The sequence below is a fragment of the Physeter macrocephalus genome, chromosome 1, assembly GCF_002837175.3.
Source record: "Physeter macrocephalus isolate SW-GA chromosome 1, ASM283717v5, whole genome shotgun sequence".
Taxonomy (NCBI): Eukaryota; Metazoa; Chordata; class Mammalia; order Artiodactyla; family Physeteridae; genus Physeter; species Physeter macrocephalus.
Genome location: NC_041214.2, coordinates 55,963,223 through 55,982,779, shown reverse-complemented (window position 1 = coordinate 55,982,779; position 19,557 = coordinate 55,963,223). Strand labels below are relative to the sequence as shown.

General features: G+C 39.5%; 2 protein-coding genes and 1 pseudogene across 6 annotated transcripts in view; 2 read left to right on the top strand and 1 right to left on the bottom strand.

Moving 5' to 3' along the window:
• The window catches only part of LOC102986475 (uncharacterized), a 27,333-nt pseudogene extending 16,711 nt beyond the window's left edge, over positions 1-10,622 (top strand).
• OTOL1 (otolin 1) overlaps positions 1-19,557 on the bottom strand; it is a 231,812-nt gene that overhangs the window by 125,010 nt on the left and 87,245 nt on the right. For all 3 annotated transcript variants that reach the window (XM_055082768.1, XM_055082790.1, XM_055082809.1), the window contains one exon: positions 18,871-19,023. The gene's annotated coding sequence lies outside the window, so the exon portion shown is untranslated. The remainder of the gene's footprint in view (positions 1-18,870; positions 19,024-19,557) is intronic.
• SPTSSB (serine palmitoyltransferase small subunit B) overlaps positions 10,742-19,557 on the top strand; it is a 29,675-nt gene continuing 20,859 nt past the window's right edge. For all 3 annotated transcript variants that reach the window (XM_007113992.3, XM_007113993.3, XM_007113991.3), the window contains exon 1: positions 10,742-11,226. The gene's annotated coding sequence lies outside the window, so the exon portion shown is untranslated. The remainder of the gene's footprint in view (positions 11,227-19,557) is intronic.

Here is a 19,557-nt window from a genome sequence, read left to right as displayed (position 1 = left end):
GCCTGCCGATGCAGGGGACACGGGTTCGTGCCCCGGTCCGGGAAGAGCCCACATGCCGCGGAGCGGCTGGGCCCATGAGCCATGGCCGCTGAGCCTGCGCGTCTGGAGCCTGTGCTCTGCAACGGGAGAGGCCACAACAGTGAAAGGCCCGCAAAAAAAAAAAAAGAAAAAAAAATGTATTTTCTCAATTTACTTCAATAAGCACAGGGATTGACAACCATAATGCAAGACACTAAGCCAGGTAGGAAGGATTCTGGGTTAACCAAGACATAATTCCTGGACATTACTAACCTTTATTCATATTTGGGATTTAGAATAAGAGTTTAATAAAAGAAGTGCAAGACGTGTACACTGAAGATTACAAGACACTGTTGGAAAAATTTAAAGAAGATCTAAATAAATGGAAAGACAGCTCATGTTCATGGATAGGAAGTCTTAATATTGTTAAGATGGCTTACTCCTCAAATTGACATATAGATTCAATCTGTAGAAAGGGATATAAAATCCCTATCAAAATTTTAGCTGCCTTTTTCACAGAAATTGACAATCTGCTCCTAAAATTCATATGAAAATGCAAGGGATCCAGAATAAGAGAACAAAACAGGAAAACCAATACTTCCCAATTTTAAAACCTTTTATAGTAAACCTACAGTAATCAAAACAGTATGATATTGCATAAGGCTATATATATTGATCAAAGGAATAGAATTGAGTGTCCAGTAATAATCCCTTACATTTATGTTGTCAGTTTGGGCTGCTATAACAAAAATATCATAAACTAGGTGGCCTATAAACAACAGAAATTTATTTCTCACTGTTCTGGAGGCTGACGTCCAAGATCAGGGTATTACTATGGTTGAGTTCTTAAAAGGGCCCTCTTCCAGATTGCAGACTGCTGACTTCTTACTGTGTTCTCACAGAGTGAAAAAACAGCTATCTAGCTCTCTGGTCTCTTTTTGTAAGGGCACTAATCCCATTCATGAGGGATTACCTCTTGCCCTAATCACCTCCCAAAGTCCTTAATTCAAAATACCATCATACTGGGGATTAGATTTCACAGTATGAATGTTGGGGCACACAAACATTCAGTCCATACAAATGGTCAGTTGATTTTGGCAAGGGTGCTAAGACAATTCAATGGGGAAAAGACAGTCTTTTCAACAAATGGTGCTGGGACAACTTGATATCCACATGCAAAAGAATGAATTTGGATACCTACCTCACACCAGTCACAAAAATTAATTCAAAATGGATCATTCACCTAAATGTAAAATCTAAAATTCTAAAAATCCCAGAAGAAAACATAAGAGTAAATATTTATGACCTTGGGTTAGCAATGGTTTCTTACATACAACAACAAAAGAACAAGAGAGCAAAGAAAAAAAGATAAATTAGACTTCATCAAATTATTTTAAAACTTTTGTGCTTCAAAGAACAGCATTAAGAAAGTGAAGGTGCTTTGTCACCACCTAGAGGGATGGGATAGGGAGGGTGGGAGGGAGACGCAAGAGGGAGGGGATATGGGGATATATGTATACATATAGCTGATTCACTTTGTTATACAGCAGAAACTAACACAACATTGTAAAGCAATTACACTCCAATAAAGATGTTTAAAAAAATAAAATAAATAAAATAAAATAAGAAAAAAGAAAGTGAAAAGACAATCCACTGAATGGGAGAAAATGTTTTCAAATTATATATGGGCAAAGGACTTATATCCAACTCAACAATAAAAAGATACAATTAAATAACCAAATTTAAAAGATGGGCAAAAAATTGAATATACATTTGTCTAAAGATGTCAAATAATGAATAAATTTATGAAAAACTGCTTAGTATCATGATTCATTAAGGAAATGCAAATCAAAACCACAGTGAGATGCCACTTCACACCCACCAGAATGGCTAAAATCACAAAGACAAACAATAACAAGTGTTGGCCAGGATGTGAAAAAAATTGGAACCCTCATACATTACTGGTGGGAATGTAAAATTGTGCACCCACCTTAGAAAATAGTTTTGCAGAACTTCAAAAAGTTAAACAGAGTTATGACCCAGTCATTCCACTCCTAGATTTATACAAAAGAGAAATTAAAACATACATCCACCAAAAAATGTGTACAAAAACGTTCACAATACCCCAAAAGTAGAAACAACTCAAATGCCCATCAAATGATGAATGGATAAATAAAATGTGGTATAGTCACACAATAGAATATTATTCAGCAATAAAAATGAATGGATAACTGATACATGCTGTAATAGGGAAGAACCTTTTGTATTCTATTACAAGTTAATCACTGAAGGGATGTTGCCTATAAGCTTAAATTATACATGATGGTCCATCGCTGGGAACCCTGCTCCCTCCGTAATGATCATTAAGCTAAAATACCTTTGTTTAGCTCACAGGAAACATCCTGACCAGGTCCAGCTATGAATGACTGCAGGGAGGAAGAAATGAACACATCCCCTTTGGAGGCTGATGAGAACCAGGAAGTGTTTGACTTTACTCCCTCCCCTTTTAGTATAAAAGGAGCCTGAATTCTAACTCAGGCAATATGGTTCTTTGGGGCACGAGCCCACCATCTTCTTGGTTAGCTGGCTTTCCGAATAAAACCGTTATTCCTTGCCCTAGCAACTCGTCTCTCAATGATTAGCCTGTCGTGCCGCGAGCAGTATCAGCTTAGACTCAGTAACAATGCTTCAACGTAGGTGAACCTTAAAAATGTTATGCCAAATAAAAGTAACCATTCGCAAAAGACCACATATTATATGATTCCACTTATATGAAATGTCCAGAATAGGCAAACCTATAGAGACAGAAAGTTGAGTAGTAGTTGCCTAGGGCTGGAGGTGGGGGTGAAGAAATGGGACATGACTGCTAATAAATATGAAATTCTTCTTGGGGTCATGAAAATATTCTAGAATTAGGTAGTGATGATGGTTGCACAACTCTGTGGACACACTAAAAACCACTGAACTGCATCTTATAAATGAGTGAATTAAATGTATGTGAATTATATCTCAATAATGCTGTTTTTAAAAAAATAATAGGTAGAAGAAAATGACAGCCATTTAAAAAATAAAAAGATGAAGTGGTCAATATAAACTTTTAGTGGCTAGTTATAGTGAGATTCTGTTTTAATTTACACAGGTAATGGCATGCTGTATCTGCCTGATATTTAAAAGTCTAGTCCTGCAGGGAAGAATTTCTTGGTTGATTAATACATGGTTTGTGAGATGCTTCACCAAATTCTCCTGATGCCTCGCATAAAGCTGTCATTCAAATTTCAAATACAGGTCACTAGATTAGATATTAGAGACTGGGACAGATGACCCAAAAAGGACCACGGCTCCATTTCCAGTTGCCATTGTGTTTCCATGAGCTTCTTTTCCTGTTGTTTACTCTTGACATCTGCATTTTCTTGTTGCCTTATTTTCACCCTGGATTTGTTCTTTTTATCCCTAATACAATCCTGGCCCCAAAATTTAATTTCACAGTAATTAAAAATAACTTCACAATGAACACCAAATTCTCCACAGAAAAATGTCACAACATTACAGCAGCTATGAATTTGAGTCAGAGAAAGAGGTTTTGTTGAAGATGGGAGACAACTCACTCAATGGGGGCAGGCAATGATGGGGCCAGAGTCCTCCCTTTCTCATTACACAGCTATTCATTATAGCTGAAGAGTCTTACTCAAACTGATTAAGGATAAGAAAAGAAGTCAAATCAAAAGCCTTAAAAGAAGCAATAAATCCCTTAGCAAAGGAAGGGTGAAGTAAGTTTGTTCTGGGGAGAGATGCAGTCACATGTCAAAATCCAAAGCAAAATGGTTGGATCCATCAAAATTTTTGGCCACTCTGACAATCAATGTTATGTATCAACTTGGCTTCGCCATGGGATGCCCAGAAATTTGTTCAAACATTATTATGAGTGTGTCTATGAGTGAGGGTGTTTCAGGGTGAGATTAACCTTAGAATCTATAGACTGAGTAAAGCAGATTGCCCTCCCTATAGTGGATTCTTTTGAAGGCTCATCCAATCAGTTGAAGACCCAATAGAACAAAAAGTCTGAGTAAGAGGTAAAACTCCTCCCATCTGACAGCTTGAGCTGCAGGTTGATCTTTTCCTGCCTTCAGACTTGAACTGAAATTCAACTCTTTTGGAGTCTCAAGGCTGTCAGCTTTTGGACTGGAATTTACACCATCAGCTCTCCTGGGTCTCCAGCTTGCCAACCTTAGCTATGGGGACTCCTCAGCCTCCACAGTCATGAGTGAGCCAATTTCTTATAATAAATATCTCAATAGATATGTAGATAGATAGATAGATAGATAGATAATTGGTTCTGTTTCTTGGAGAACCCCGGCTAATACAGCCACTTTAGACCAATCCGTATCTCAGATATTGAGAGTTCTCGTTATTATATTTAATCCACCAATCTTTCTCAAAAATAGGAAGTTTTCCTCTTTAAGCTAATTTCTACTTTCTAAACCTGAACATTCTTATTTTTTTCGTCAACTACTGTTTTAGCAAAAGTCTTTTAAAAAGATGGGGGAAGTATAGAGTTCTGTTCCTGAATATGTGATACTGAATTAAAGTATGTTTTATGTTGGTCTGAAACATTAGGGTAAACAATGGGTCTCTCTAAAAAAAAAAAATAGCTCATAGACAATACAGTTTAGTGAGTCATAGTTATTGGCACAAAAAGAGAGGAGGAGGAGAAGATAGGGAGGAAGAATCATGGGGGAAGTGTGGGGTAAAGGGAAGGAGGGAGGGACTAATCATATTCCTGACAGACTAGTTTAAAACTATATACGTTATAAAAATAAAATATTTTTAAAGTGAAATTGTCATATTAAGCATTGTCTAAGGGCCAGACACTGAACTGATTTACATGAATTATAATCTCATTGAACTCTCCAGACAATAGCAGTGAACACTTATGGGACATTTTCTCTTCTACATGCTTTTTGCATATTAACATAAATAATTCAACATGGTTATTATCCTTTATGGCAGATGAGGAATCTGAGGCTTTAGAGAAATTTAAGTTAGCTTTCCTCATTCATGAAAGTGGTCACGTTGGGATTTAAGTATGGGAGGTTTGGCTCCAACATCTGTTCTCTTAACCTGCACAATACAGCAGGTTAAGTGTCACCTAAGAAAAGTTACCACCTCTCTGATTCTTGGTTTACTGTCTATAAAAATAAAATAAAAGCTCCTACCTTGCAAACTTGTAGCAAGAAAAAGAGATGATTATGGAAAACCTTGGTGGTTGTAGTTCAATAAATGATAGTCATTATCGTCATTCTTCTTCTTTTGAAGTTTCGCAGAGAGCTCAAAGACCCCAGCCATACAACTTCCCTACTTTGTTGGTTTGTTTGTTTCTAACCTAACCGGCCTAATTAATGAAGAAAATAAAATTCTATGTTGATAGAGGGAAACTGAAACAAAAGAATTGATAAGATAATGAAGGATATCTGGTGCATCTTTATAACAACATAGCCAGGAGGGGAAAAAAATGTTTTCCATTTTACAGGAAAACAGAATTATCCACTTATTCTGAAATAAATAAATATAAAATTACTAAAGGGACTTAGCCAAAGGTATATAGCTAGTTGGTGACTCAGTGAAGACTAAAATATGTAAGTTTCATTAACATATGACAATCTTTTCAAATATCTTTACAAATCTATTGAGTGTTATGAAGAGTTCTACTCTGGGAGAATAATAACATTTTATGCCACTGTCGACAGGAAAAAAAAACAAGAAACACACAACCTAAAATTTGCAAGTTATGTTTTATTCAGTGACTGTACTGAGGACTATAGCCTGGGTAGACAACCTCTCAGATAGCTCTGAAGAAATGTTCCAAAGAAGTAAGTGAGGAGCCAGGATATATAGGAGTTTTTGCTTGGGAAAAAACAAGTAGTAGAACATCAAAAGTTACTGCTAATCAAAAAAAAAAAAAAAGACAAAAAACCCCCAGACTTCTCAAGTTAATGATTCTAGTGCTTTTCTATGTACAGGAAGATGCAGGAGTCTGGGCTCACTGAAATTATTTCTTTAATATGCATCTTAATTATGTAGAGCCAGTATCCTGTTTTTCTCCATCCTGAATTCCCCTCAGGGCGCATCAGTGGGGCAGCTCCAGTGGCTGATGGAGGGTAACATTGTTTACTGATATGAAAGGCAACACTTTTTTTGTCACGCTATCATAAAAATAAGTAGTGCTAATCTAACAAGGTTTAAAAAAAAATAAGGAAGAGTTAATCTGCACGTAGTGAAAGCAAACCAGAAAGAAGTAAATAAAATTTGCTTCAAATTTCTGTTCTTGCTTTTAAATACTCACATGTTACTGCTTTTCTTTCTTTTCCCCCTCCTGATAATAAGATCAATAGAAGAGAATAAGAGTCAATACATAAAGGGAGATATTGCTGATATAGTTAGTGGGAGCCTTATTCTTTTCTCTTGATTCCTCTGATTTTCCATTGTCTTCTCTGTCTTGTCCAAATAGATGTAGATACACTTTGGACATTGTATGAAAAGGCAGTGTTTGAGGCTGCTTTAGAATAAATTCTTCAGAAAATCTTTGTTAAACTGGTCTTACTGCTGCTTTGGGAATTTCTGTGTTGTTCTCTTGGGGTCTCTTTATTGCTAAGAACAGCTTTTAACGTCAAGGGTTGTGCCTATTATGATACATCTCATATGTTTGTTAATGATTAATGGGACAATTAGTTCCTTAATGAAATACTGCTTTTCCAATTTTTAGAATAAACTACTGACTCTCATTACTATTATGATCTTTATTCTAATATTAAAATTAAGAATGGTTAAATGTTAGGGTCTTTCCATTAAAGACTTCAGCCTAAGCATTGCATCTCTGTTAAATTATAATCAGTGATTTGGAGCAATGACACTCATTCTGCTAGAACACAGCCACATAGGAACTCAAAAAATATATGAATTAGGAAAGAAGGAAGGAAGGAAGGAAGGATGGAAGGAAGGAGGGAAGGAAGGAAGGAAGGAGGGAAGGAAGGAAGGAAGGAAGGAAGGGAGGGAGGGAGGGAGGGAGGGGGAAGGGAGGGAGGAAGGGCAATCCTGATTTTGCCATTCACTTTATAAGAGAGGGGCTGAGTATTTTTAGATTCAGGGGTGTCTCTCCAAAGCATTCCAAAGGTACTCAGTCACGATGTTTGGATTCCTAATTGCTAAAAAGTCATGGAGGAGGTAGCTGGGTCACTGAAAGGAAGGGAAGGAAGGTAGAGTCCTACTGACAAAATAGGAGAAATGTCAATGGACAGAAGAGAAGATCCTGAAAGATGGTGTTTAGAGAAGGAGGAATTGGGGGAGGGAGGGGAGGAGTAGGGAGTGGGGGAGATAGAGAACTATACAATTACTTTGTAAACAGTGGCTCTTTTAATTTTTCAGAAGAACCCCACGAAGGCAATATTATTTCCACTTCATAGATGAGAAAACTAAGGTATAGAAATAATAGACAAGTTGTCTCAGACTACAGTTTCTTAGTAGAAAAGATGTTAGTAGAACCAGACTTTGCCCCAAAGTACATACTCTTTCTACCATGCCACCCTGGGCAGGTTTGGAGCTTGAGAAAACTCACATTTCAGGCTATTAATTTTGGTTCCCTGGAGGTAAGACCATTTTCAGGCTGGTCATTTTCAGTGGATTCTCACATCATGTCCTTTCTCCTTCCTGGTGTTCTGAACTCCAGAGACATTCCAAACAAACTTTCTGGGTCATAAATACAGTTTTTACAAAGTGATCCTATTCCCTTCCCTGTAATATCTGTCCTCAAACCTCCCAGGTTACCTTGAGAGCATATAGTCTTTTATTACTTTTTTTTTTTTTTTTTTTTTTTCCTTCGGTACGCGGGCCTCTCACTGTTGTGGCCTCTCCCGTTGCGGAGCACAGGCTCCGGACGCGCAGGCTCAGCGGCCATGGCTCACGGGCCCAGCCGCTCCGCGGCATGTGGGATCTTCCCGGACCGGGGCAAGAACCCGTGTCCCCTGCATCAGCAGGCGGACTCTCAATCACTGTGCCACCAGGGAAGCCCTTGTCTTTTATTACTTTTAACTTTTATTACTTTATAAAGTTTTCTACTCCAGCAAGCATGTGTCCTTTAGTTATTCAACAGCTGCTTTATGATAATGATGATGAAAGGCCTGATTCCAAATGTTCAGCTGATACAATTAGAATTACTTTATATACTTACATTCTTACATTCTAACATTCTAAACAATTTTGCCTGCTTCTTCAAATCTTATTCCCCTTTCCATAAGCTGTGGTATGTCTTAACCATTTGTTATCTCACTATTTCTAGTTATCAGCACAAAGGAAGGATCCTCTCTGTGGGCAAAAAAACATTATCTTTTGTTTTGTTTTGTTTTGTTTTTAATATCCAACTCATCTGTGGTTATATACCACCTTTCTTTTCTAATGTTACTTGTACCTTTGTTTCTTGATTTTTTCTTGATCCTTCCAATAAATAAATTTTTTATTTCATTGATCAATTCTCCTTGTTTTTTATTTTTCTATTTCATTAATTTCTGCTTTTATTTTTAACATGAGTTAACACAATTTTTTGTAATTTCTTCTAAGCTTCTTGGTTTGTACATTGTTTTGCAATAAATACATTGAACGTTGTATGGCTTTTCTATACTCTCCTGATTTTATGTAGGATTTTTGTTTTTCTTCTGTTTATAAAAAGTTTGTAGTTTCCCATTTGTGCTTCCCTTTAACCTATGTTTAAAGTATTCTTAAATTTCCAATTGTGCTATGTCAATCAGGGGGAAATGAGCTGTGTATGATTTCTGCCACTTAAAATGTGTCCATCTAAAAAAAAAAAGTGTCCATCTTTATTTTGTGATCTAGTTAAGTTTTGAGAATGTTCTGTTTGTAATAAAAAAAAACACCTATTCTCCATTTGGGGGTGCAAAGATATACATAAAGGTGTATCTGTGTGTGGTTATATTACATATGTCATTTGAGAGTATTTTTAATGGGCTAGATGCTTCTGCAAGCTATACTAGTTTTTCCCCACCTACAGTTCAAATAATTGCAAGGTCTCATAGCCATTTCACAAACTTTGGACAGGAAGAGACCTATTTCTATACTCCCACAAATGTACAATCACGGGGAGTATGAGGGGAGGCATGTCACAATCTGATAAGAAAACTAGATAATGAATAATGAGACCTAAAAACCAGTGTAAATAGTATTGACCCCACCGCAATAGGGGCTTGGCGACCTGAACAACTCACTCCTCAGGGTTTCTATTTCCTCATCTCCCAATGGGGGGGTGGTCATACTTGTGCTGCCAACATGACAAGATTTGTCAGGAGAAGCCAGAAGATAAGGAATGTGAACAACATAAAGTGGTAAATAAAAAATATTAGCAGAGGTTGCTAATACTTAGATACAAGACACAGAAAAGATAACGATGTAAAACGGCCAACACAGATGCTCCAAGGTGCTCAGTTTCCATTGGTTCCCTTCCCTGGCCCCAACCACATTGGGCTTCCTTTGGGGACACCTCACTCCGGCTTGCAGTAACCCCCCACCCAGTTATGTGAGTCTCTCTCTTCGTTGCACCGGCAGGTTGGAACCTGCTGGAAGCGCGTTGTGAAGTGAGCGGAAACCTGCCCGCAGCTAAAATTCGCGCTTCAGCACAATGAGGCCGAGCGTGTGTAACGTGTCCTCCTTAGGCGATGGGGGCTGACGGGCAGATGTTGCCCGAATGCTCATTCATCAAAAGACTCTTTCGCCCCGGACCCCACTAGGTCTTGGGCAGAGTCTCGGCTACAGAGATATCGGGGCTGGGAGCCTCAAGGTCCTCTGCGCTCTCAGCAAGCAGCCGCGGCGTTCAATCTAAGCACTATGTCCTCGGTAGAAAAGGAATCGATGGTGTTCTGGATGCTGGTTTTCAGGGAAGATGCTCTTCGCGGTCCCGCGCCTCCTCGGGAAGATAATTGAGCGCCGAGCGCGAGCGCTGGGGTCGCCGGTCCAGGAGCCGCGGCTGCCTGCGCCGCGAGTGTAGGCTACGAACCTCCCAGCCCTCTCTCCCCAGTTTGCCTTCCTGCCGCAGTCCGGGCCCAAATTCTCTTCACTTGTGAGTGAGCACACACAAGTTCGCTGGGCACGATCCTTCCATCTGCTTCCCCGAGGGGGTCCAGCCTTTCAACGATTAACCGCCCAGCCATCGGGGAGGAGGGAAGGTGCTGGATGGAGGGAGTGGGGCGGGGAGAGGCGTTTTGCACGTTCAAAGGCACCAAAATTAACTGCCAAAGCTAAAGGGGTTTGTTTTCTTGCGTTTTTGACAGACGAATGCGGTGGGATGCCTGCTGGGCCGACTGCCGCCCCGGCCCGGAGCCCTGGGCTCTCACTTCGCAGCCTGCCGCTGAGTTTCAGACCGCAGTCCTCAGCCTCCGCCCGGCTTCACCCCCTTGCCGAAGTCTGCAGATCGATGGATGCTGGGCGCAGGCTTTCCCTGGGCGGGTTAACGCTGGCTTAGGCTAAAGCCCCAAAGCTCCCACCTTCGCCTCCTGTTTATCTGCCCGCTCCCACCACTACCACTGAAGTACGTGCCCCTCCGGTAGTGTCGGGGATCCGATCCGAGCGAGGGGGGAGGGCGCCTCCCCACCCCCTCCTCCCCATCCCCGCCGCGACTCGGGGTTTTACTGCAGCAGCCGGAGGTGACAGCGACGCCTTCGCCTGCTCCGTTGCTCTCAGAGCCCCGGCTTCCCCTGCATCCGGAAAGCACCCCCTCCTGAGAGGCTGGTCCCCGGAGAAGTGCTAACGAGCTACAGGAAACCAAATTTAAAAATGTAGAAGTCGCTGGGCTGCATTCCTCCGAGGATGAGCCTGGTCGCCCAGGACTGAGAGTGGCAGCGTGTGGGAAGTTGGGACCATAGAGCAAGGGGGGAGGGGAGTGGTGCAGCCGGCATTCTCTTCTGGAAGGAGTCGTTGGGAGCAGTGCGGTTGGACACAAGTTTGCCTGGGAGTGTTTTCCTTTTGTCAATAATTAATCACCGGAATCAGTCTGGCAGAATTGGAGTTTTAGCAATAGTGCAGAGGGCGGGGCCGAACACCTAACTCTTGGAGCCTCGAGGTGCCCAGCGCAGTGGGAAGCCCGAATCAGTTGGGGAGAAGCCAAAGCACGGGTGCTCACCTAAGCCGCAAGGAGATACACCCAACTGGGAGGTAAGCATCTTCCATCTTCCAAATATCTGCTTGAACTGTAAAATAGCTTTAGAAGGATAGAATTCCTGTCTTTATAAGGAAAAAAATAATACCAAGCCATAATGCAATGTATCAGCTTATTATTTAACTGCATTAAAAATTTTAAGAATTGAATGGGCTTTTCCATTTGCCTTTAACTATGTTAGAAACTAAGATGTCTCACTCAACAGAAGCCAAACTTTATTATTAAAACTTTCCCAGCCCAAAGAAGAGAAAATTACTTTGTTAATTACTTTCATTATTTATCTTTGTATAGTTCAGTAATAACTATTCAGAGACATGTCATTGGGAGGTGCTTGATTTCATTCTTAAATATTCATCTTTATCTTGTTTCATGCTCTTATACAATACTTTTTTTTTGCCCATAAGCTACTTGAGGCAATAATACACACAAGTCAACTGACCAAAAAGTGAAGAGTTTCCAACAAGGAATACATTTTAACATTTTTTCATGATTATTAAGCAGGATGTATTTTCTTAAAGATGATTATGTTCATTTATAAGTAACTAGACTTCTAAACCCAAGGAGAAAGGTACATATAGATAACCTTGACATGCGGGTGGGGATGTGGTATAATAAAGAAGGATTTCGATAAGAGCAGAGATTCTAGATCTGTTTCAACTAAAATGACATTCAGCTGGTTGGCAATGAACATATGAACCCAGCCCTTGATCAAATAAAGAATTTGAAGAATTGTTAAATGTAAATCTTAGCCTTAAAACTACAAATAAATGTACCAGGGAAGTTGGGAAAATTGTTTTTCTACAAGACTTTGTGGCCCAGTAGTTCTTTTGAATTAAACAAAAGTTAAGAAATACATGATCAGTTTTCCTTGTGAATTTTTTAGATTAGTGCATAAAACTAATGAGGTTTGAATAATTTGATTTTCACATCTAAATTATTCCTATGCTTTTTAAAACAGGCATCATTTTGATGACTGTTTCAATGGCTGTGATGGTTTTGCACATAGATTACTAGAGCAACAACAGACATATGAAATGTACTGTCACCCTCATTACCCAAAGATTTCTATACAACTATTTAATAACAATAAATTAACAGTGGTTCGTCAAACCAAATGGGTGGGCATTCTAGAAATTTAGTGGATATGAAGTTGAAAGTCAACCAATTCTCAGCTTCAACTGGTTTTCTTAATCCACTGTTTGTAAATTTGCAAATACTTTTGTAAAAAACTGTCCTTTGTATTTCTATATCTACTATGTCAGCATAAACTATTTCACCACCAAGTATACAAGATGCAAAATCTTCATTAAAAATTATCCAAATGGGACTCAACTTCCAGAATGGTGGTGTGAGGAGCTCTGTGAACCCACCCCTTAGCAAAACAACAATACTATAACTTTAAAGTTCCTGTTGAAAATTGTAGGTAAACAACTATTTAGTCTCTAGAAATTGTCCTGAGGAAATACAACAAATGAAGAAAAATTTGTTCAAGACAATCCACTAAATTTCCGTAAGAACAGCAAGAGTTTGGTTTTTGAACCACAACTCACTTCCCTGCAAACTCCACCTGGATGTGATGGTGCTCCATGCTGAGGGGTGGGTACAGCCAAGAACACAGGACTCCTTCTCAGCCTAGATCCCAGCATAGGGCTATGGTATTTCCCTGGGAAAGCAGGCCACAAGCATCTCATCCACCACCAGTGTTGCAGAAGCTCTACCCTGGGCAAGAGCATGTGAAAGATCTGAGGCTCTCCTTCCAACCTTCCGCATTCTTAACACAAAAGAGGAAAAACTCAACAACTAAAAGACAAATAACCCATTTAAAAATGGGCAAGGAATTTTAGACATTTCTCTAAAGAAGAGGTACAAACGGCCAATCAACGAAGAGGTTCTTACTATCATTTAGTCATTAGGGAAATGAATATCAAAAACAGAAGATACCACTTCACACCAACCAAAATGGCTATAATCAAAAAGAAAGAAAATAACAATTGTTGGAGAGGAGATGGAGAAATTAGAACCAGCATATATTGCTGGTGGGAATGTAAAATGGGTGAGTTGCTGTGGAAGATAAGTTGGTAGTTCCTCAAAAAGTTGAACATAGAGTTACAATATAACCCAGCCGTATAACCCATATAATTCCACTCCTAGGTATTATCCAAGAGAATTGAAAATCTAGGTCCCTGTAAGAACTTGTGTACAAATGTTCACTGAAGCATTACTCATAATAGCCAAAAAGTGAAGATAACCCAAGCATCCATTGACTGATGAATGGATAGATAAAATCCGATATGGAATGGAACGATGGAATATTATTCAGCAATAAAAAGGAATAAAGTACTGATATGTACTATGGCATGGATGAACATCGAAAAGATTATGCTAAATGAAAGACTATATATTGTATGATTCCATTTATATAACATATCCACAATAGGCAAACCTATAGAGACAGAAAGTAGATTAGTGGTTGCATATGGCTGGAGGGGATGGGAGTGGCAATGAGCAGGAATTAGGGAGTCACTGCTAAAGGGTACAAGGCACCTTTTGGGGGTAACAAAAATGGTCTAAAATTGATTAGCAATGGTTGCATAACTTTGAGTATACTAAAAACCACTGAATTGTGTGCTTTGGGTGAATTGTATGGTGTTTGAATTATATCTCAATAAAGCTGTTTTTAATAAATTATCCAAGCTATTAAAAGAACCTATGGGTTTAGAACTTGGAGTTCATGAATCTTCATGTACCACCAGACCAATAGTTTATGTGAAGATCTTTCCTAAGGGCCACATGAGATAGATGAAATAATTAGTGACACAGGAGATACATATTATATGATTTGCATATGTTTATACACCTGCCCAAGCTTTTCTCTGTTTAGAAATGTCAAATGTCATTGATGCAGTCCTATAGAGAATTTGTTTGCAATGCCCTAACTTTTTGGACTCATCCACTCCTTATATTAATCCAAGCTCAGTGAGGCCAGCTGTTCCTCCTGTTTCTAGATAAGTCTAGTCTTTATCAGTTCTTTAGGCCAGTTGTTGAGAGAGGCCACAGTGGGTGAGAGAGGGAGGGTACCTGAATCTCAGCCAAAAGTGTACTTGTCTGCCACTCAGACTAACCCGGTTTCACTTGCACTAGATTGGCCCGGAAGTAGAAGTCTTGGGGGTAAAGGAAGAGCTGGAGCGGCCACTGTAGTACTCAGAACACACTGACATGTTACTGCTGGGAAGCATCTCCAGTGATTATAATACTCTTAAATATAGAAGCTCCCAAATAATTAATATTCTCCTCTATTCATCTTCTATATTTTGTGTTCCCATAAACTACCTGATGCTGTAAAGAACTGTGGAATTGGATGATAATGCTTTGTCCAGAAATGGGAATATAAAATTAGTGAGTCTGAGTTTCACGGGGGTATAAGCAACACCTGAACTTGTTGCCAGGAACAGTTATGAGTACACTGAGCCAAAGTATACCCTTAGCTTTAGGGATTCAAGTAAGTCTACCTGCAACAGGAAACCTCAAGATTTTCCATTCTCACCAGGCCAAGCTTATCTTTCCATGCACAAGTTTAGAAGAGCATACCATGCTGATGAAAATGGGTTTCACCAGTTTTTTACCGTCAAAGCTTTTGTAGAGATCCTATTGTCATATTTTGTCAGATTTCTAAAAAACAATTTTAAATGTCCAACCAGTTGTCTATAAATTATGTACATGTAGGAAAAACCTCATCAGTTATTACTTATTAAAATTGCTTTGATTAATAGGATTAATAATGCTTAAATTCAACATATTTATTGTGCATCTACCCTGCACCAGGATAATTCTAGGCCCTGGATGAGTAATAAACAAAACAGACAAAAATTCCTACCCTTCAGGAGCTCAAATTCTAGAGGGGCTGTCATATAAATACATAATTTTTAAGTGAATTATACAGTGTATGAGTAGGAGATAAGGGCTCTGGAGAAAAATTAAGCAGGGAAGGGAACGAGGTACAATTTTAAACTGTGGCATCAGGCTAGGAAGTAAAATTATGTAATTAGATAATATAAAGGTCACGTATGGGATGAGTCATAAGGATTACCTGCTCCAAGTTAACTTCTCCCCCGAGGAGCTTTGGTTTCCCCTTCCCGTCAGCATTGTTTTACTACCTTGGATTTACTGCTATTTCACCAAAGAAAATATTACATTAGCCCCAACATTCCAAGTAAGCACAAGGAAGACATAACTTCATGTCTTTTCTAAAGAACTACAACCTAAATAAAACACCGCCTTATGACAACAAAAATTCTTGTTAAGGGAAATCATTAGCCTGGGCTTTCAGTTTCCTTGTGGCCTTTCTCTCTTGCTTTGCCCTGGATTCTTATAGTCTGCCAGAGGATTGTGTGGTAAATAATTAAGGACCACTTTCCCAAAGCTAACACTTTTGAAAGAGTGAAGAGGGTAGGGGAGAGTTTGAGAGAAAGAAAAATTTCCAGGACACTTGGAAAGGTGAAAGGAGAACAAATCTTTCAGAACTATATAACAGAGCATGGAACCCCACAGATCAACTGGAAAAAAGGAGAAAAGCAACCAGAAAGCCTCTGCTTTCCCGGACCGTCCTAGAATCTCTCCTCAGGGCACCTGGCTTAAAAGATACCTGAGGACACATTGTTCTTGTAAAATATAAGGGTGTGGCAGATCTCCTGAAATAGAACTTTTAGAAAATGGCTTAAAAGGGAGGCAGGACTTGATTTTTTTTTTTTTTTTAAGTCAAAAGGGAACATTTATTTCAGGCTTAGAGGAGAAGCATTTGAATCAAATTAGAAATAAGTCAAAAACCTCCCTGTTATATAGGAGTTATTATGGAGCATTAGAATTCTCATTCATTTAGTTAACAGATTTTAATTGAGCAGCCACTATGTGCCAAGTACTGGGGGAAAAACACAGACCTTTTTTTCTTGAGAAAGGTCAAAGACCTTTCAAAGACCTTTCTTTCTTGAGGTTACCTTATGCCTTTTGTTACAAAATAGTCAAAGCACACAGTGATGAGGACAAGAACTTTTTTTTTAATTGGGGTATAGCTGCTTTACAATGTTGTGTTAGTTTCTACTGTGCAGCAAAGTGGAGTTCTGTGTGATACACAGCAGGTTCTCATTAGTTATCTATTTTATACATATTAGTTTATATATGTCAATCCCAGTCTCCCAATTCATCCCACCCCTCCTTCCCCCCCTTGATGTCCATACATTTGTTCTCTATGTCTGTGTCTCTATTTCTGCCTTGCAAACTGGTTCATCTTTTTGACGTGCCTGTCCTGACACTCCCTTCTAGGCTAGGTTAGAGCCTCTTTCTATGCCCCAGAGTACCCTACACTTCCCTATCATAGCACTTATCGCACTGTGTAGGATACTTGTGTAATTGTCTCTCCTCTTCTCTAGAAAGTGGCCTGAGGAGAGTGAGTACGTCAGTCTTATTCATAGTTTATATCCCTAGTACATGCTTACTGAATATTTGATTGGATGGATGGATGCATGCATGCATGCATGGTGATTTGTCAGGTTGTAACCAGAGGTCTTGTGGCATGCGGACTTCTTAGTTGCAGCGTGCGAACTCTTAGTTGTGTCATGCATGTGGGATCTAGCTCCCCAACCAGGGATCAAACCCAGGTCCCCTGCATTGGGAGATCGGAGTCTTACCCACTGGACCACCAGGGAAGTTCCGGTCATTAAATTTTTAATAGGATATTTTATTGTCTAAAACGTTAAACAAAGAAAAAAATCAGTCAGGTTGGTCTACTTCTGGTCTTGATGGGCAGGAAAATACTGAATATTTGATTGGATGGATGGATGCATGCATGCATGCATGGTGATTTGTCAGGTTGTAACCAGAGGTCTTTGCATAGAGAGGCAGTCTGGCGGAGTAGTAATTAAGAGTGTGTGCTCTACATTAACTGTGAGACTTTGGGTTAATATTGAAATTTCCCAATGCCTCAGTTTCCTCATTTGTAAAATGGGTATAGAAATAGTAACTCTATTATAATGTTGTTAAGTGAACTAAGGTAATACATATAAAGTTCTGGGACATAAGTTGCTCAATAAATATCCACTATTATTACCAATACAGAATGGCAGTTTCCTGGGTGACCGTTTGCTACTCAAATATTGCATCCCTGCCCTTTCAGCTCTATTATAAGATCGAAGGATGTCCATTAGGAATTCCAAACTAAAGTTATCACTTTGGGTTCAAGATCTCTGAAAAGATTATAAAGAGAATTGGGGAATGAATATAAGTAGAATATTGAACAAGAAAATTTGAAGGACTAGAAAAAGAAAGAAGGAAAAAAGCTCAGGATGGCACATCCAAAGCAATTTTTCTGGGGCAATAATACCTCTACTGCTCTCACACCCACCAGCCAAAGTGCCAGTTCATCTCTGTTCTGGAACATACTTGTGCCTCACAGAATGTCATGCCCAATAAACATCAATAAATGTTCACTGATGCAGAAAAAGACAGAAAAATGGAAAAAAAAATTTATTTGAACTCAAGCCTTATCTAAACCTAAGAGTGTTATATTGTCTTTTTTGCTTCTTTTGAAAGTTTGATAATCCTCTTTTTGTGTAAGATCTTTAGTCAGAATTATCCTAGTGCCTCCTCACATGCAGTGTTTATCTATTACCTTCTAAATAAGATGAAATGCCAACCTGTGACCATCTATGGAAACCTAGTAACTTTAATACTTCCCTCTACTGCTATTAAAGAGAATTCTCTTGGCCTGTTCCTCAACCATGGGGGAATCTCATGTTTTTATCTTCTTCTAAGAATATTAAACTGCTTCTTAGTTGCAGCATGCAGACTCTTAGCTGTGTCATGCGGACTTCTTAGTTGCAGCATGCGAACTCTTAGTTGTGTCATGCATGTGGGATCTAGTTCCCCAACCAGGGATCAAACCCAGGTCCCCTGCATTGGGAGATCGGAGTCTTACCCACTGGACCACCAGGGAAGTTCCGGTCATTAAATTTTTAATAGGATATTTTATTGTCTAAAACGTTAAACAAAGAAAAAAATCAGTCAGGTTGGTCTACTTCTGGTCTTGATGGGCAGGAAAATAAGGTTATAAATCAGGACAAAAATGTTGTTCCACAGGTTTCCTCCATTTAGGAGGAAACCCTGATGCAAATACAAAACAGATGTATGGTACCCTCTCCCCACCCCCATGACCTACAGGGCAAATTCCTTCTCCCAGACTCATGTGAGTCACCATTTTACCTACTTACATCATTTGTGTCTTATGGGTTCAATAGAGTCACCTGAAAGGAATCTCTTAGGAGAAGAAATAAAATGCATGTAGAAAATAAGAGGAACAAATAATATTGTGATAAAAGTTACCAGCTTTGAGCCGTTATTAAAACCAGGCACCATTAAGCATCCTTTACCAATGTTGTGTAATCTTCATAACAACACAGAAATAACTAACCATCTCTGTGTTAGTGATGTCGTAACTGATGTTTACAGAGGTTAAACAACATCCAGAATATCACACTATAGCAAACTCCAGTTTGTCAATTTCAAAATCCATATTCTTTTATTATGGAAAAAAATTTAATGAAGCAAATCATTCTCCAATGGGATATTAAATACTATTATAGAAATAGTACCTTAGGGCTTCCCTGGTGGCGCAGTGGTTGAGAGTCTGCCTGCCATTGCAGGGGACACGGGTTTGTGCCCCAGTCCAGGAAGATCCCACATGCCGCGGAGTGGCTAGGCCCGTGAGCCATGGCCTCTGAGCCTGCGCGTCCGGAGCCTGTGCTCTGCAACGGGAGAGGCCACAACAGTGAGAGGCCCGCGTACCGAAAAAAAAAAAAAAAAGAAAGAAATAGTACCATAGATGTGATGAAAGCTTAGTAATCTCTTCTTAAACCCTTCCTTCTGATGGGTAGCAACCCTCAGAAGGTGCTGTCTAGACTCTGAACAGTTCCCTAATGGAATTCTCACTACTTCAATCAGCCAACCCTTTCCCCTTTAGATTACTCTTACTGTTTAAAGTTTTTCCTGAGTTTTTTGGTTTTGTTTTTGTTTTTGGCCACACCACAAAGCTTGCAGGATCTTAGTTCCCCGACCAGGGATTGAACCCAGGCCACTGCAGTGAAAGTGCCTAGTCCTAACCACTGGACAGCCAGGGAATTCCCCAGGTTTTCCTGAGATTAACCTCTGAAAACAATAAAACAATTCCAAACCTTTCCCTCCGTAATAGCTTGTAACACCATTTAAAACCTCTTAGATCTTTTAAGACGTCCTTGATATGTTCCTCCCCCAAAATCTTCTTGCAATGTTTCCCATTGGAA